At 36.9% G+C, this 15,582-nt stretch overlaps 1 protein-coding gene across 9 annotated transcripts in view; it reads left to right on the top strand.

The window, feature by feature from the left end:
- RALYL (RALY RNA binding protein like) overlaps positions 1 to 15,582 on the top strand; it is a 404,596-nt gene that overhangs the window by 239,518 nt on the left and 149,496 nt on the right. For 3 of the 9 annotated variants that reach the window (XM_080381897.1, XM_080381896.1, XM_080381893.1), the window contains exon 1: positions 1 to 15,582. This exon is cut by the window's left edge and continues 32,800 nt beyond it; it is cut by the window's right edge and continues 25,305 nt beyond it. The exons of the other annotated variants lie outside the window; for them this stretch is intronic. The gene's annotated coding sequence lies outside the window, so the exon portion shown is untranslated. 9 annotated transcript variants of the gene reach the window in all.

Below are 15,582 nucleotides of genomic sequence, written 5' to 3'. Positions count from 1 at the left end.
TTCTGGGATGGAGAAAAGCAATACTTCACCTAATACAGTGTGAATACTTAATACTCGTCTCACCATTGAACTTTTAGACAACAGTGAGGAATCCACTGGTTATTATTCCCCCAAAGAAGATGCATTTGCAGTTGGAATTTAAAATTAATTTTCTGAGAAGACACAGGTTTAAGTGTTAATGAGCTTTTGTAAATTGTGCTGGTTTAGAAATTTAGCTTTGTTTTTAGTTCTTTCAATATTTTATTATGGATTAACTAAAGGTCCTTAAACTCCCATGTAGTTTAAATTCTATATACAGAAAGTGAAGGTTTATTATTATGCTAAATACTAATCATGGCTGCATCTAACTAAAGATAGTAATGGTCTGAATTATTGACTTCTCTCTAATTTGTGTATTACAGGTAGCTTAATCCAATCAGAACAAGGTCCCTTGCAGGTTAGTTTTCACATTGTTATACTGGTTTCTCACCAATAATGGAGAGTGAGGGGCTGATAGAAGTATATACAGAGTCAGATGTAACAGAATAATCTATATTTAAAAATAAAGGTAAGAATTTTAAATATATGTTCGACGAACTCCAACCATCACCATGCTGAATGTGTTTCCTGAAGGTCTCCCTATTCTACATGCAAATACTTTGACCACTAATACTTCACATCAGGGCAATTGGTGCTGAAAGTGAATTTATCTGCTTTAAGAAGCAAAGGAAGAGTGGAAGCTGCTTAAAAAGTAAGCATCTCATATGTTACATTCAGGGGTTTAGTTTAACCTACAATTAAGTACGTTTCTGAATCTAGCCCAAGTTATTTTTAACTTCCAGTATTTTACATCATAAGCTGATGGAAAAAGGAAGCCCCAGCACTCTATGCTACCCACATAAAAAAAATGTACCGAAGATAGTGGGAGAACTTAAGAAAGTTCATCAGTTATTAACTTAACAGCTCCAATTAGAAATAATAGTGAATTATGAAACTGGGTATTCTGAGGCTCAGGCAGGAGATAAAAAGCTTGTGTTAGCACCTATTAAATAACAGAATTCTGAAGGAAATTTAAATGCTATATATATTTTTAAATAATTGAATTTAAAACTCTAATCTCAGCTGAGAGTTGACAGTGTGTATAGATTACTGAATGATCTCAAACCATGGCCACAGGTGAAATGCATTTATTATAATTGTCACTTCAAGTCAGGTAGGAAAGACTCTTTTATCCCACTAATATTAGCAAGTAAAATGTTTGTTTGAGCCATGATATTTAAATATTTTTCAGTTTCATTATCTAAAGTTCATAGAATAAAATGATCTCTATAAAAATCTGATTTTACACACATTTCTGCATATTTTACCTTCTCTTTTTAGTTTGGTCAGAGTAGTTTATGATGAAAATCAAGATAATGGAGTATGTGGGGAAGATATGGGAGCAGATTGACAGGATTCTATAATGTTAATGACTTCAAAGGGCAAACTCATACTTCTGTGAGAGTCAGACCTTTTAGCAGTCTTTAAATTATTATGGTATTATAAATATGCTGTTAGTATATCATTAATTAATGATATATTTAATTGGGTTATAAAGAAGTTAAATTGTGAATTTGCCTTTATCAATGAATAATACTTTAAGTCATTTTATGGTTTGAGTTTAGGGTTTTTTTTATCAATGTTTGTAACACAAATCTTTAAGCATCTTCCATACAAGCGTTTTTGATCTTGGTAAGACTTCCAGATAGGGTATGGCACTTGCAGAACATGAGCTAGTGTTGTCCTCTGCCAAGCCTCACTTCTCTTAAAACTGTTTTCCTCTTTCAATTCCTGGCCTTGCTTCCAGTATCTTTTCTTTTTTATCTTTTTTTTTCCTTTCCTTTTTCTTTTCTTATTCTTTTTTGTTTGTTTTCTTTCCTTTTTGGTTTTTTTCTTTCTCCAAGAAGACCCAGTTGACCTTCTAAGAAAAAGACATAGTATTCAATATTAGGTGTTCTCTACCTGTAAGGCAAATGACACATAAGCCTTCAGCAAGAGACCCTGAAAACTGTTGCAGAAAAGATGAAACACAAACACACTAATTGCAGCAAAAGGATAGTGAAATACAGACTGCGGTGTCACTGTCCTGATAGTGATACATAGATATTTTCCTTGGAAAAATCTGAAAATGGTAGATTCTCACATTCCTCCTTTCTTTCCTTTTCACTTTTTTATCTTCTCTGGAAAGAAGCGGATTGAGACAGTGTTGGTGAGAGGTGAGAAGGGCTCTGGACATTGGGGTAGGTGGCTGAAGTCACAGGCCCAGGTGCACAGACCCTCAGCTGGGCTATAAGATGTAGGGCCAGCTGATCGTTGTGCTGATACACTAACCATCCACCACAATCTTCACAAAGTATGCAACACCAGCTATTGATTACACACATGCAGGGACTAAGAATTTCTCAGTGCCCGAAGGTGGCAAAAGCCATCTCAACCCAACCTCTGGTGACAGGCAGCTCCCTGCTTAGTCCTCTTTTAGGAGAAGGCTCCAGCCAGATGGCATCTGGAGGACTCTGGACAATAGTTTTCAAATGTTTGGTTGAATGTAGCTGTATTGCCACTGGACAGAAAAACAGGATAGTTGAGTCACCACCTTAAAGGATAAAATAATACTTAAGTCTTAAGCATATTATTTTCCAGTCTCCCCAGTGTGTTCTCTTGACAGGAGCCAGAGGACATGAGGCAAATTTGGGGGGAGGGGGGTGTGTAACTGACAGTTTTGCAAGTCATATTCATACTGAGTTGAAAGAATTCAAAGGTGTTCTTGTACAACATATACATTTGGGGATATATTTGTGACAAAATATCATTTCAAATAGATCTTGCTGCAGTGATGGAACAGGCCTTTGAGACTGCTCTGTCATGTAGGAGCCTCACCAGGCCCCTGCTCCCTTGAAACTGCAAGTTGCTACCTATCACAAGAAATGGATGCTTTAGAAAATGTCACATTGAAGTTTATGGTATCAGTCAATGGCAAAGTCAACTCTTTAAAAAGCAGGGCTCATCATGTTGTAAGAGACTAATCTTTCCTTCCTAGATAGAAAGCTAGATATCGTGGAAAAGTCTTTGGAGAAAAGGGCAGTCTAAAAAACTTAAAAACGCATAAAGAACAATCTTGAAGGCTCAGAGGGAGGTCTGCAGTAAATCTCAGTGAAATTCTCACCAGTTCTTGATCCAAATGAAAATCATCAATTTACTTAAGAGCTGGGCTCATACCTTTCCCTTCTTCAGAGTGAAGCATGCATTATCCAGGCTGGGGGCAATGGCTGCCTCCCACCAGCTGCAGGCTTTGCTTCACTGGCTCCATACATCCTTGCATCTGTTCATCACATTGCTATAGGTGATAAGAAACAGCAGTTTGGAATCTCCCCTAGCTGGTGGCAGGATTTTTCTGGTCTTTAATAAATGTAAATATGTAGGGTCTTAATAACAGGAACATTTTAATGAACCTATTCATGGTAAAGATGATGTTTCGCATCTGTGCTGGACACAAAATAATTACATTTATAGAACTGCTACCCAAGTGTACTAGGAAAATGCCAACAGAAAAAAAAAATAAAAGCTTTACACTGGATTGTTATTGAAATCATGTCTGTTTTGATAAAGAGTCCAGTGGCCCCACTGTGATAATGTTACACAGCCTGCTTATAATGTGAGTGTTAAAGGGATTAAAACAACCAACCATGCATGCCGTGTTTCGTAAAATATTAAAAAGTCACATATTTGCATATTATACAGCTGGTTGCAAAGCCATCAATCATCATATTATCTGTACATTGAGGATGATAAATGGTTTTCATTCTAATGAGAGAATCTAATCACATGGAGAAATGAAGAGGGCATGCAGCATAAAAGCTTTGGCTCCAAAAGCTATAGATTATTATTAATATTATACATTTCTCTCTGATTTGGAAACTTCTGCTCTTCATTTGTACACATGCCTTTCTACATTCATGACTTTGAGAAAATGTCAGGTCATTATTTCTTTTGTTCTTAATAAAATGGCACTGGAAAAGCAGGAGAAGGTTAAAAATATTAAGGAACTTCGAATCAGTTTATATGAATTTCTCTAATTACCTGGGACAGGCCATTTATTTTTCATCCTAATAATGTGGAAGCAGAAAAGCAGACAAAGGTTAAAAGTAGAAAGGTAGATGCCTCTCATCTAGGTATTTTTGTGAAGTATTTACCACATCGCTATAGTAAATGACTATGCACTATATTGCTTGCCTGTTAAATAAGAAAGTGAGCTCCTTCTAAAAATGTCACAAAATGTAAACTCTTTCATATGTCAGTAGTTATAACGAGATAACTATTGTCATTAAAATTAATACCAATTATAATATTTAGGATTCTGAGTCTTACAGGCCACTAGGGTGTTAAAGGGACACACTACCATGTGAAAGAAAACAGGACTGATTTTCTAATGAGGTGCAACGGGTAAAGGCGCTTGTGTGGGAATGGAGAGGAAGGAGGCAGAGTGACAGAAATACAAATGTTTGCACACTGGACAACTGCATGAGTAAACAGGCAAGAAAAAATCCAAAAGAGTACTTTACAAAATAACTTGTATTTCTATATGTATTTTTTAGAAGTAGTTTGTGACTGTACATTGTTTTCCAATGTATTTAATGCTGTGCTGAATTCAGAAATTTAGAAAAAAGCAAGCAAACCGTCTTAATAATAAAGCCATACTAAATAATCTGCTGTAAAATGTTATATCAAAGATGTGAAAAGCTTAAAAAGTACAGACCAGACTGGGGTGTGTGTTTGAACTGCAGATTAAGTTCTATAAATATTTTGTAAATAGAAATAAGCATGTACATTCCAGCAGGCTGTTTGAAAATAAAATTTCTGAAGCTCTTGCTTGTTGCCATTAGAAAGTGATGCTGTAACAATGACCTTTATTGGTTGCTGCTCATCAGTTTTGTTCTAAATAGTATCACTACCTGGAATGTTTTAAATGTAACAGATTTGGAATGGTCAGCTACAAACAGGAGAATTCACATCCTAGAACTGAGTCCAATGTTGAATGAGTGGTGGCCTGGTATTTGATAACTTACGAGGTTTTAAAAGAACATGCTTAATGGGATTTGGGGAATATTTATTTTGTAGGAATAGGTGTGAGTGTGGGAGAATTGGTAGGAGAAAAAGGAAGAAGCCTCTGGAAAGATTGTTCGTAAAGAGCAAACAGTGGTTTGGATCAGCCTGTAGCACTTAGATGTTGCCTGTCACAAAAACTCATGTTACCTTTCCTGAAGGACCACTAGATACCCTTGTGTCAGTGAAGGATGTAACTGTGCACACCAGGTCAGAGGATGGGACTCTGTGTGTCACTCGTGTCCTGAAGGGGACAAGTCAGTTTTTGGGCGTAAATCTGCACTGCTTTACCTGGAGCAAAGCAACTCCAGAAGGATGCCTCCAGAACAGAATTTCCATTTATAGATGGCAGACTGGACACATTGTCATCATATTTACTACAGTTCTCAGGTTACCTGCAATTTTCAGTCCATCATGATATTTGTGGGACAGACTGGTGGGATTCTTTTTAAGATGGATTGCAGTGATTTTTCCTCTCCAAACTCATCACTTTTTCCAGAGAAGGAGGGCTAAAAGAAAAGTACGTACATTGGTCTCACTTTGATCCAGAGTAAGAATGCAGCTAAGCAAGAACCTGGGCCTAAGCACCTGGGCCAGACATAACCCGGGTCTTGGAGAACCTTGTAAGCCTCATATACTGTTATCTTCAGTGGGAAGTTGTTTGTTGGTCATAGCCTGTCAGAACTCTCACAGCATTTATGATGTGGCATCATAACAGTGCCATCACTCTCCTTTTTTCTCTTTCTTCTCCCACCCCCAACTCATCACTGTCATTCAATATGGTTTCAAGTCTTCTGACATTTTAGACCCTGATCTGAAAAAAAAAAAAAAAAAAAAAAAACCACAACAAAAAACCAACCACCAAACAAACAAAAAAAACCCACCAAAAAAACTTTCAGGAGAGAGGAAATTAAAGGATACTCATATCAAATAAGCAGCTGTTATCTGGCTACTATTACAGATTTGCCTTTAAATTCTGGGGAAATACATTATTTTAGACATTTGTCCATGTATGCATGTTTTAAAAGATATTCAGATTATAAGTAATAAATAGAATGTGGATAACTCCTAATTTCTGTTACAACTTCTTCAAAAACTGTATATATTAGGTACAGGAGAACTGGATTCTCATATAGCTAAATGTCTCCTTACAGAGACATCCTTACTCAGCCATGTGTCTTTCTAATGTATTTCTTGCCTCTTCAGTTATAATGCTGCAGCTGTGAAACATTCATTAGTATACTGATGCTTTGCTGATGTGTTACTTTCAAAATATAAGATGTTGCAATGTATCTACAGTATTTCTTTTTCAACTGCAAGGCTCAGCAATATTCAGTTCAGGGTACGTGCAGAAAAACTCACTTCTGGTTTTTGTAGTCCCAAATACAATTTTACCTGATATACTTTGAAGGGTTTTGTGGTTCAAAGTCTTCATTAAAGAGCGTGCTTACTGTTCAAGCATTACATGACAGAATAAAGACATAGAAAAGAGTATAGTTAGCAAATAACTACACTATAGAGTTCATTTTAAAACAGCATGTGTTTTCTGATGTGGGAGTTTGTGCAAAGATGAACTAGGAGAGAAAGGCCACTATCCCATGAGATAAAAAACTGCAGTCATTTCCTCTTTCATTACAGAAAAAAAAATCTGACAAATGTCTGAAGTCTTTTCACTTAAGAATATTTTGTTACTTTTTACTGCTGCTGGCACAAATATGTATGTTCTTTAAGCCTGCAATGCTCTCTGCTGAACTGGTCAGTACATCTCAAAAGCTGTTTTGTTCAAAAGGAAGAATATAAAAGGGGGGTGGGGATTAAAAAGAAAAAAGGCAGGGAAACATTTAATTTCAGCAGTTTGACTATGGCTGGCTAACAACTGTTAGTTACAAAATGGGAAAATCTTTTTCCTTTTAAAGAATAACAAAGAGCTCAGCTACAGCAATGTAATATTATAATGTAATGAATACTTAAACCTGCTTGCATTGTCATGAAGAAGAAAGGTGTAAGTTTAAATAACCTCTTTCTCTGATGTAATCTTTAAACCTGCAGTTATATTACCTTCAGTATACATTTATCCTAAGTTATCCAAAACAAATGCATCATGTAATACAAGATTAGGTATTTCATAAATATAGGCTTGCATAATACGCATACATATTTGTATGTAGTCAAGAGATTGATGGAGATTTTAGCCATGCCATAACCAAATTGCTGAAGATTTGCATTAAACTTAATCTGTATATGAAACCTTGGCTTTTCAGAGCAGTAATTTTTATTTAATATTGAATTACTTAGTACCTTCAAGATCTATTTTTTTAATGCCTCTTTAGCGCATGGCAATATACATTAGCAGCAGAAATCAATTGGCAAAATGGAATAGAGTTTGAAAGTGAAGACAATAACAACATTGTGACCAAAACCACACATCTCAGGCCTGTCACAGACACCAATTTAATCAAGAGAATGTGGCACCAATAGGGCTTCCAGGTCACACTGAAAAATTAGCCTTCTGGCTTTATTAATTGCTCCTATAATCCTTTTTATGCAAACTTCCAGTCTATTCGATTCCAGATCCAAAAACTACAGATTGTAACCAATGTATTTCATTCACGCATTAAAACTAGCTTTCCAAATAGGATGAAATGTCTTTGTTTGGAACATGACCTTACATGCACAATTTTTCACTAACCTGGATGTTTACAAGTAGACAACACTTAGAACTGGAAGACTGAACAATAATCTTTATGATATCCAGTACCTATATGTTAACATACATAGCAGTGGGAAAGAGATGGTGGAAATTTTATGTTTCCTTGTGTTTGACAAAAATCTAAATTATTTCAGAGAGGAAAAAAAAAATGTTTATGAAGAACAAAGTAATTGAAATAATGTTCATTTACAACTCCACAATGAGTTGAAGGATATGGTAATAACAAGACCATTACATTTACTTTCAGCATCAAAGCCAGGTAAATTCAGTTCTTGTCTGCTCAGGGCAATAACATCCTGATGATGAAGCTGTGTTAACAAGTATGTGAAAGAGACTTCACAACCTTTCATTATATTTTTCCCTAAGTTCTTGTACATTTCAGTGTACAGTTTACAAGGATGTCATTATTTCCTCATTGATCTGGCTATGAGGTTGTAGTTCTTAATAGGACACATAATTTCTTTTGAAATAAGGATTTTATTTTAATCTATGCTTTCCTGCTTCACAAAAGTCAACATTTTCTAGTAGGTGGTTAGTCCAATAATTCCAGATGAAATCAATAGCAACTAAATCATATACAAAATTTAAAGAAACAATATTGAATGTAGTTAGAAATTTTTAAAGATATGTTTCTCGATCCCTCAAATGTATTATTATTCCCTAGAATTTACCTTCTCGTGTGCAAATCCCACATGATCAGTTCTATCAATGTGAGTTGTTTACAACAGAAAACATCTGTTCCTTGCAACAGCTAGTCTTTTGCAATGCTACCTTTATTGCAATAAGGAATAATTGTGAAAGACCTTCATTTATGCTACAGGTTGCAACTCAACCAGTTGCATGGAATAATATATTAAAAAATGGTTTAACACTGACAAGTACCACAATAGCAAGGGAATATCCAAATATTCTGAGTGGTCTAAAATGTTTTTTAACAAGATATATATGGATTAGTACTCTAGAAATATAGGGTAAATCCAAAGACCAAGATTCACCAGAAGTGTTATAGAGATACTTTAGGTTTAGCAAGCACAGACACATTGTCACTGCTCGTACTTTTCCCATGAGGATGATAGGTCCAAGATGACCTTTACTGACTTTATTAGAGAAGCGTTTACACTTAACCTAAATCAGAAGGGCAGAAATAAAACACAGCCTGTTAAATGTGCAATAATGTATTTAAGCTAAGTCTGCTGGAACCTTTTGCTAGGTTGTCTCAGCCTGACCTCCTTTCTTATGAAGATGGGGTTTGTGACTCATAGTTTTTGTATTTAGGGCGTTTCAAAGCTGCAGCTCAGCAGGAGTCCAGTAAGTATTTCTGAAGTAGCTCTGTGAGGCACATGGACACAACCAGAGAAATTGTAGACTCCTTCAGAAGAGTCAACAAACTGGGCTACCATTTAACTAGCCATCTTTCCCCTTAAAAATGCTCCATGGCCTTTCCCAGTTGTTCATATCCTCAGTATCAGATAATCTGTTCTGCTCGTGTAATACACTTGTATTTCCAAGGAGATTTTTTTCTTCACAATACTATTCTGACAGTCCCCATATAGCAGCTATATGCAAAGCCTCCCATGCAGTAGGAAGGTCACTCCATGACTCTACTAAATATAGGTTCAAATATTTTTAATGAATGTGTAATAATTCCAGATGGAATCTGTGTTACTGTGAAAATATTGCAGTGCCATCACTGAATTGTATTCAAGGGAGAAATGAAGTGCAAAGTGGGAAAGCTCACAGGTAGCTAATATGTGGTTCTATCATACCATGTAATACATGACCTCCAAAAGTATGGTTTCATCATTTTCTATCAATGTAAAGTATCATACAATTTTTACAGGAAAAATAGTGATATTTTTCATATTACAGTTCATAGCTGTACCATCATCCTTCCAAACTTGCAGATGTGAGGATTTCCTGGAAATGTTCAAGTTCTGGAAGGAAACAAACTTGCAGAACTGGGACCTACATATATACTGATATGATGGCATCAGAAATCTGCAGATTAATTGGCTGAGAGTTACCAGAGTAATAATAGGATTTCAGTGTGCTTGTGTGTGAGTCTACTTGCTACAGTTGTCTTGCTAGTGAACTCCTGTGTTTCCTACCACATTTTGTCCAAAGATTCCCAAAATATGTATTTATATTTTCAAGACACTGTTTTCCATCCAGCTACAAACAGTCATCCTTCCCTACAATGTCTACTTGTTTTAGAAAGAACAGGCAGGCAGAGCAACACCAATTCCTGCTGCTGCTGCTAGCTATTCTTTCTCCCTTTCAATGACAGAAACCTTTCCAAGCTCTTCTCTTCCCATTAAAACTGAAAATTTGGCTCAAGGGGTAGCCCTCTTCATGATGCAAGGCAGACCTCAGGTGTGCAGAGACCCTGCTTCAGAACTGCCTTTAGAGTACTGACAGTTGCTGTGAAGTTTCAGACTTCAGGAAGTTTCTGAGCTGCCTAGGTATGGATTTAATACCAGAAAAGCAGGAAAGTAATTAAGCATTTGAACACCAAGGTGGATACCTACCTATTGCAATTATGAGAGTCTATTATTTCCTATTTTCTAAAAGTCCTACCGAGACAAGTACATTGTTCTCAGTGGGAGCAAATTACACTCTGAATTAATTACTCACTAATTAGTAGACTATCCCCACGGCTTCTTGCCCCACAATTTCTTCTGCTGAATTGTTTAGCACAAAGCACTGTGTATCTTATAACACATTTGATGGGTACTGTTTGTATCAGGAACTAGTTACTTTCCCCTGCTTTTTTCCTTTCTAGCCAAAGCACTTGTGTGGCCTGTATTACTCTGGCATTCAAATTTTCCGCAATCTTTAGTGCATTTAGTTTCTTATTTGGGGAAATGGGAATGCAGTGACCTTAAAAAATGGATGAATCAGACATAGATAGCATATAAGCCAGGCTCACAGAGAGTGGGGACAACAAGGGAAGTTTGTAATACCTGCATTTCAGATGACTCCCATGGGGACTCTACAGTGCTGACGCTGACTTGGGCACCTAACATGCCTCTACAGCTCAGAGATCAAGTTAAGTGCATTGCAAAGCACTTTATAGCAGCTGGCATCCTGTGTGGGGGAGTGTCTAAGTTAACCCACTGTTAATATCAAGGAGAGGCACAGATCTTAAATCTGTCCTTCCTGGGAGATTTGGTACTTCATTCAGAGTTACCAAAGATATTTCCTCTAGCAAGAATTCTGTCCTTCTGCACTCTGGTAGTTTGTGTCTGAACCAGATAAAAGTCAGTGTCTTTCTTAGAGCATTGTTGGAGGAAGGAATGTCCTTTCTTCACACTTTATCACTAAGGTCAAGGTTGCAGTATCCACACTATATAGGAAAGACTCATTTTCAGTGCCATCATGGGCTATTTGCTATTCTGAAGAAGTTTCTATGTCTGAAAAAAAGACATTTCCCTGTACAGAACTGAATCAAGTTTAAAATCATTAACACCTCTGTAGAAACCTTTTTTGGATTTATAAAGGTAAAATAGACTTAACTGTGTATCTTGTAAGTGACAGAAGATGACTTTACGTAAAAGCACAGGCGGCTACTATTAGATGCAGTGTTATACACTCGCTGACAATAATGCCTTATGTATGTCCCACTCACAGCTGACAAGTCAGTCCTTGGTAGTCTTTTAGGGAGTAGGCAGAGAGGTAAAAATTCCTCCAGTCTCAGATGACTAAATATTGTTAATACAGCTCTTTGAATCATAAGTTGCCACTTTGGTTCAAAAAAACAAACACAGGTTTTAGGGTCTTTAGGATTTCCACTGCCAAACCTTCCTTACTGTCTTTTCTAAGTTTACCTTGCCTATAACCACAGAACTCCTGAAGCTGAGGTTTAAAAAACAGATAATTAAATAGATAAATAATCTTGCCATTTGACCTTCAAGTTACCAGTGTTAAGATTTTGTTAAAATAAGGTCTTGAGCTGACTCATTTCTGGTAGGACCTAATGGCAAATGTTGAATGAAGTAGTGAGCATTTCAATGTCTTGGCAGAAAGCACCATGTCAGTTTCTCATTGCTCTAACAATTTTAATAATCCTTCCTTTATCAGCTTTAAATTTCATTCAACAAAAATGTTTTAAATAAATTTGTCACTGAGGTAATACAGCTTAGAATTTCCTTACTTTGTACATATACATATACACACATATTGTGTCAAAGACAAAGGAAAATTCTCATTCGGAACATACGACCTTGAAACCATGCACAAGATTTGGTCTGTAATACTTCAGAGCTATGCATACTTTTCTCATTGCCACTGTGGAAATTTGTCACAGTTCTCTTGCAGATTCTGCTCCTTAAATAAGAAAAATCTGAAATTTCCTTTAAATCTTCAAAAATAGAATGCTTCTTATTATGCCACACCACTGAGTGGTCTGCCTTTGCCCACAGAAAACAAATCCTTACTTTCCTGTGTATAAAACACTTTCCATTCTCGTATTGTCTCTGCAATGCTGATAAGATTGAGAAAGATGGAACATGCACCACCAAGACAAAAAAAACGTCATGTTTACTGAGAGCACAGCAGCTTTCAAACAGAAAAAAAGGAAGCTGTTTTCTTCCCTCCTGACTTTCTTTCCTGTTGAGGGCAATCATCCTAGAGCCTCGCAAAGATTTTTTATCCCTATTAGTAACTATCTGCAAAGGTTCTCAGCAGTGACTGTTGCTGCAGACAGTTTAATGACTCTCAGGTCATTCTCAGGTTGGAATTTAATTATTACCTTGCAAATCTTTGCCAATTTCTGTTGATAATTCTTAGTGACATTCAGACCTGTATGCTTGTATGGTGTTTTATGACACTATTTAACCTAATTATTTCTAAAGCCATATGGCCTAATTTAGGGACTCTGGATTAGTTCTATTTTTAGGTATCTATCAGATTTAAAACTTTCTCTCCCTGCCCCTGCCCCGGTACATAAAACAGCCAATACAGTAATGGGTTATGCTGCCTCATCCAGGTGCAAGGCTTCAGAGATCCCCAAATGCAACATTTTTCTGAACCATGTAAAATTGCATTATTGGGCTCCATTAGTTGTGGCTGCGTTCTGGGAATTCTCCAGGGTATCTGAAGTGTTTTAACTGTAGCAATCTGAAACATTTCTGTTCTTTTCTGACTAAGCTGTTCCAGGTACTGACCAAGTGTGCTACTAACTTCTTTGTCTTGCTTCTGTTTATTATACTTCAGTATTATTTTCTGTCCATGATATTTAAAAATGCATGCCTATTTTATTTTTGGTGTCATTATCATTTCCTCATACCTCATTTACAATTTATTTTAGTCTTGTTTTTTGCATGGTATGAGCTATATATGCATAGCCCACATTTAGAATTTAAGAAAAGGTGTGATTGCTTTCACAGACCAGTCTAGTAGCATATGCAAAATAAAATGAAACAAGCTGGTGAAATAAGGAACACTGAGATGTAAAACACGTATTCCTTGGTGTTTATTGATTTTCATTGAGCCTGGATGTAATGTCATGCTAGATAGCACAGTTCATGTATGCTTTCTTAATAAAATCCCATTAAATGTCCTGTGCCACGATTATTTGGGAAGATTTCTTTAGTCTTGCTGATGTCTTTGGTAAATCAGTAGGGTAGAATAGAACGGTTTTTGCTTGACTTTCAAACATTTGTTTTCGAGTTAGGCATATTGATAATTAAAACACGATAAGCACCTTTCATTTCTGTGGTTTTAAACTCGCTATTTGTGTTCATTGTAGCTTGTTTCCTCAAAAGCATACTGATTTTCAGCAGAGCTGCCTTATACTAAGTTTAGGGGGGAGTTACCCCAGATGCCCTAGCATACCAGAGGTGGTTGTACAGGGAGCATGGCTGCTCCCTGGGAAATGGATATGGAGGATGGGGGTATTTTCTCTCAACACATTGGCTAGTTGAAGTCATAGTGCAGAAGTTATTAAAGCTGCACCAGCTTAAAGGAAAGGACAAAAAGGTTTGTATAGATGTTCAAAGAAGACATGGTGTCTGAATCAGAACTCAGTGTAGCACTTTTCATGAAGGGGACAGCAAGGTGGCAGTTTAAAGTTGCCCACCTATAAGCTGCAAGAGATAATACTTGGTTCTGTTTAATTGCATGAATCTATGCAAACACCTCCAGCAGACTTTCAGACAGAGGACAGTTGCATCACTAGACAACCAAAGTTAGTTTTTGACAATTTGAATGCATCACTGTTTGGATGACATTTATGAATGTTTTTATGCCTCACCAATTTCAAGGCGTATAGGAGTGACATGAGCTACAGTGAGCAGGGCCTTGCTGATTGCAAAAAAATTGAAATACAGAGGAGAAGACCACAAAGAACCATTTTTGTCTTGAAACAGCTTACCAGACCCAGCAAATACTGTAATTAACTGTTTTGGTGTCATTGCCTGTAGACCAAAGAACAAGGTGATGGCAGTTCTTCATGTCCAAGGTAAAGCTAATTCACACTTTCCATCATCTCAGTGCTCTCAGAACAGCTGTCTGTGCTGATATCTTATATGACATTTTCCACTAGGAAAAAAAAAAAAAAAAAAGTAGAAATTGCAGAAAGCTACTAAAATCCTGCCATAGACTGAGATACGGCATGATGGAGGAGATAGGGATAATATTATGGAAGGAACGGACCAGCAGAAATGTGCATGAGATAGAGAAAGAAAAGTGAGGTAAATGGTGGTCCTAGAAATGGGTACTGACAGTATAAGAGTAGCAGCGGTCTTGGCAAGGAGACAGCACAGAGGCCTTCATCAAGAGTGTTTCTGGAGAGTGTCAGTTCATCCTTAAAATGCAGAGGATGAGAGGCAGGTAAGAGGTAGTGTGTATGCTTGGGATGAAAAATTAGAGATGGAGGGATGCAGACAACCCCTGATGGCTCCAGTGAGTTCAGCCTATGGAGATGACAATGTCTTCTGCCCCTTTGTCAATAACAGTGGAATTTGTTGAGTGCAGGTAAACAGATGGTGTAATTGGGAAAGGATATACACAATTCCTTGATTGATTAGGAAGTACTGTCGCAGTCATCCAGATTCTTCTGCATGACCAGTGGGGATCTCACACACTCCCCTGAAGTCCTTAAAGCTCTGTGCCATCACGCACATCCAGCCACAGGAAAACCATTTGCAGAATCAGAGCTTTTCTTCTAAAGTTTAGATTTAAACTTCACTCTCACACCCAACAGAGATTCAACTAAACTCAGCTAATGGTAAGCCATTGTTCTGGGTAGGAACTGGAAAGGAATGCTTGAAACTAGTTAGGTGCAAGCTAGTGCAGTACGATATGAGCTGTATTCATTTCAGGTTAGACAGCAGCTTTCAGTGCTGTTCACTTTCAGGTTTTTTTCTCCCTCTCTATTAAATTTTCAGCTCTAATTTAATAATACTATTCTTTTGCTTTTCTCTTCTCCTGCATCCATTTTAAAGTGTCTGCTAAGCAATATCTGACCTTGCTGTTAATTATTTGCCCACAATTGTGCTAATGGAGCTATAGCATAATGCAGAGCAATAGTACTGAACCAGGCCATCCATCTTCAGCCTCTTAAATTATGAAATCTCATCTACAAATAATGAAAATCTTTTATGCCCTATAGGTTCTAGATTCAGATTTGATTCTTTACTTGCAGCTGAGCCCTAGGAGTGCACAAAAAGAGATCTGCCTGTTTTGTCAAGGTAATCATTTCTTTGTCAGTGATGCTGAGAACAATGTTAGTTATGAAAATAATACTTATGTCA

This window comes from Falco punctatus (assembly GCF_963210335.1).
Source record: "Falco punctatus genome assembly, chromosome: 3".
In the NCBI taxonomy this organism is placed as follows: Eukaryota; Metazoa; Chordata; class Aves; order Falconiformes; family Falconidae; genus Falco; species Falco punctatus.
This window is presented reverse-complemented; position numbering and strand designations above follow the sequence as displayed.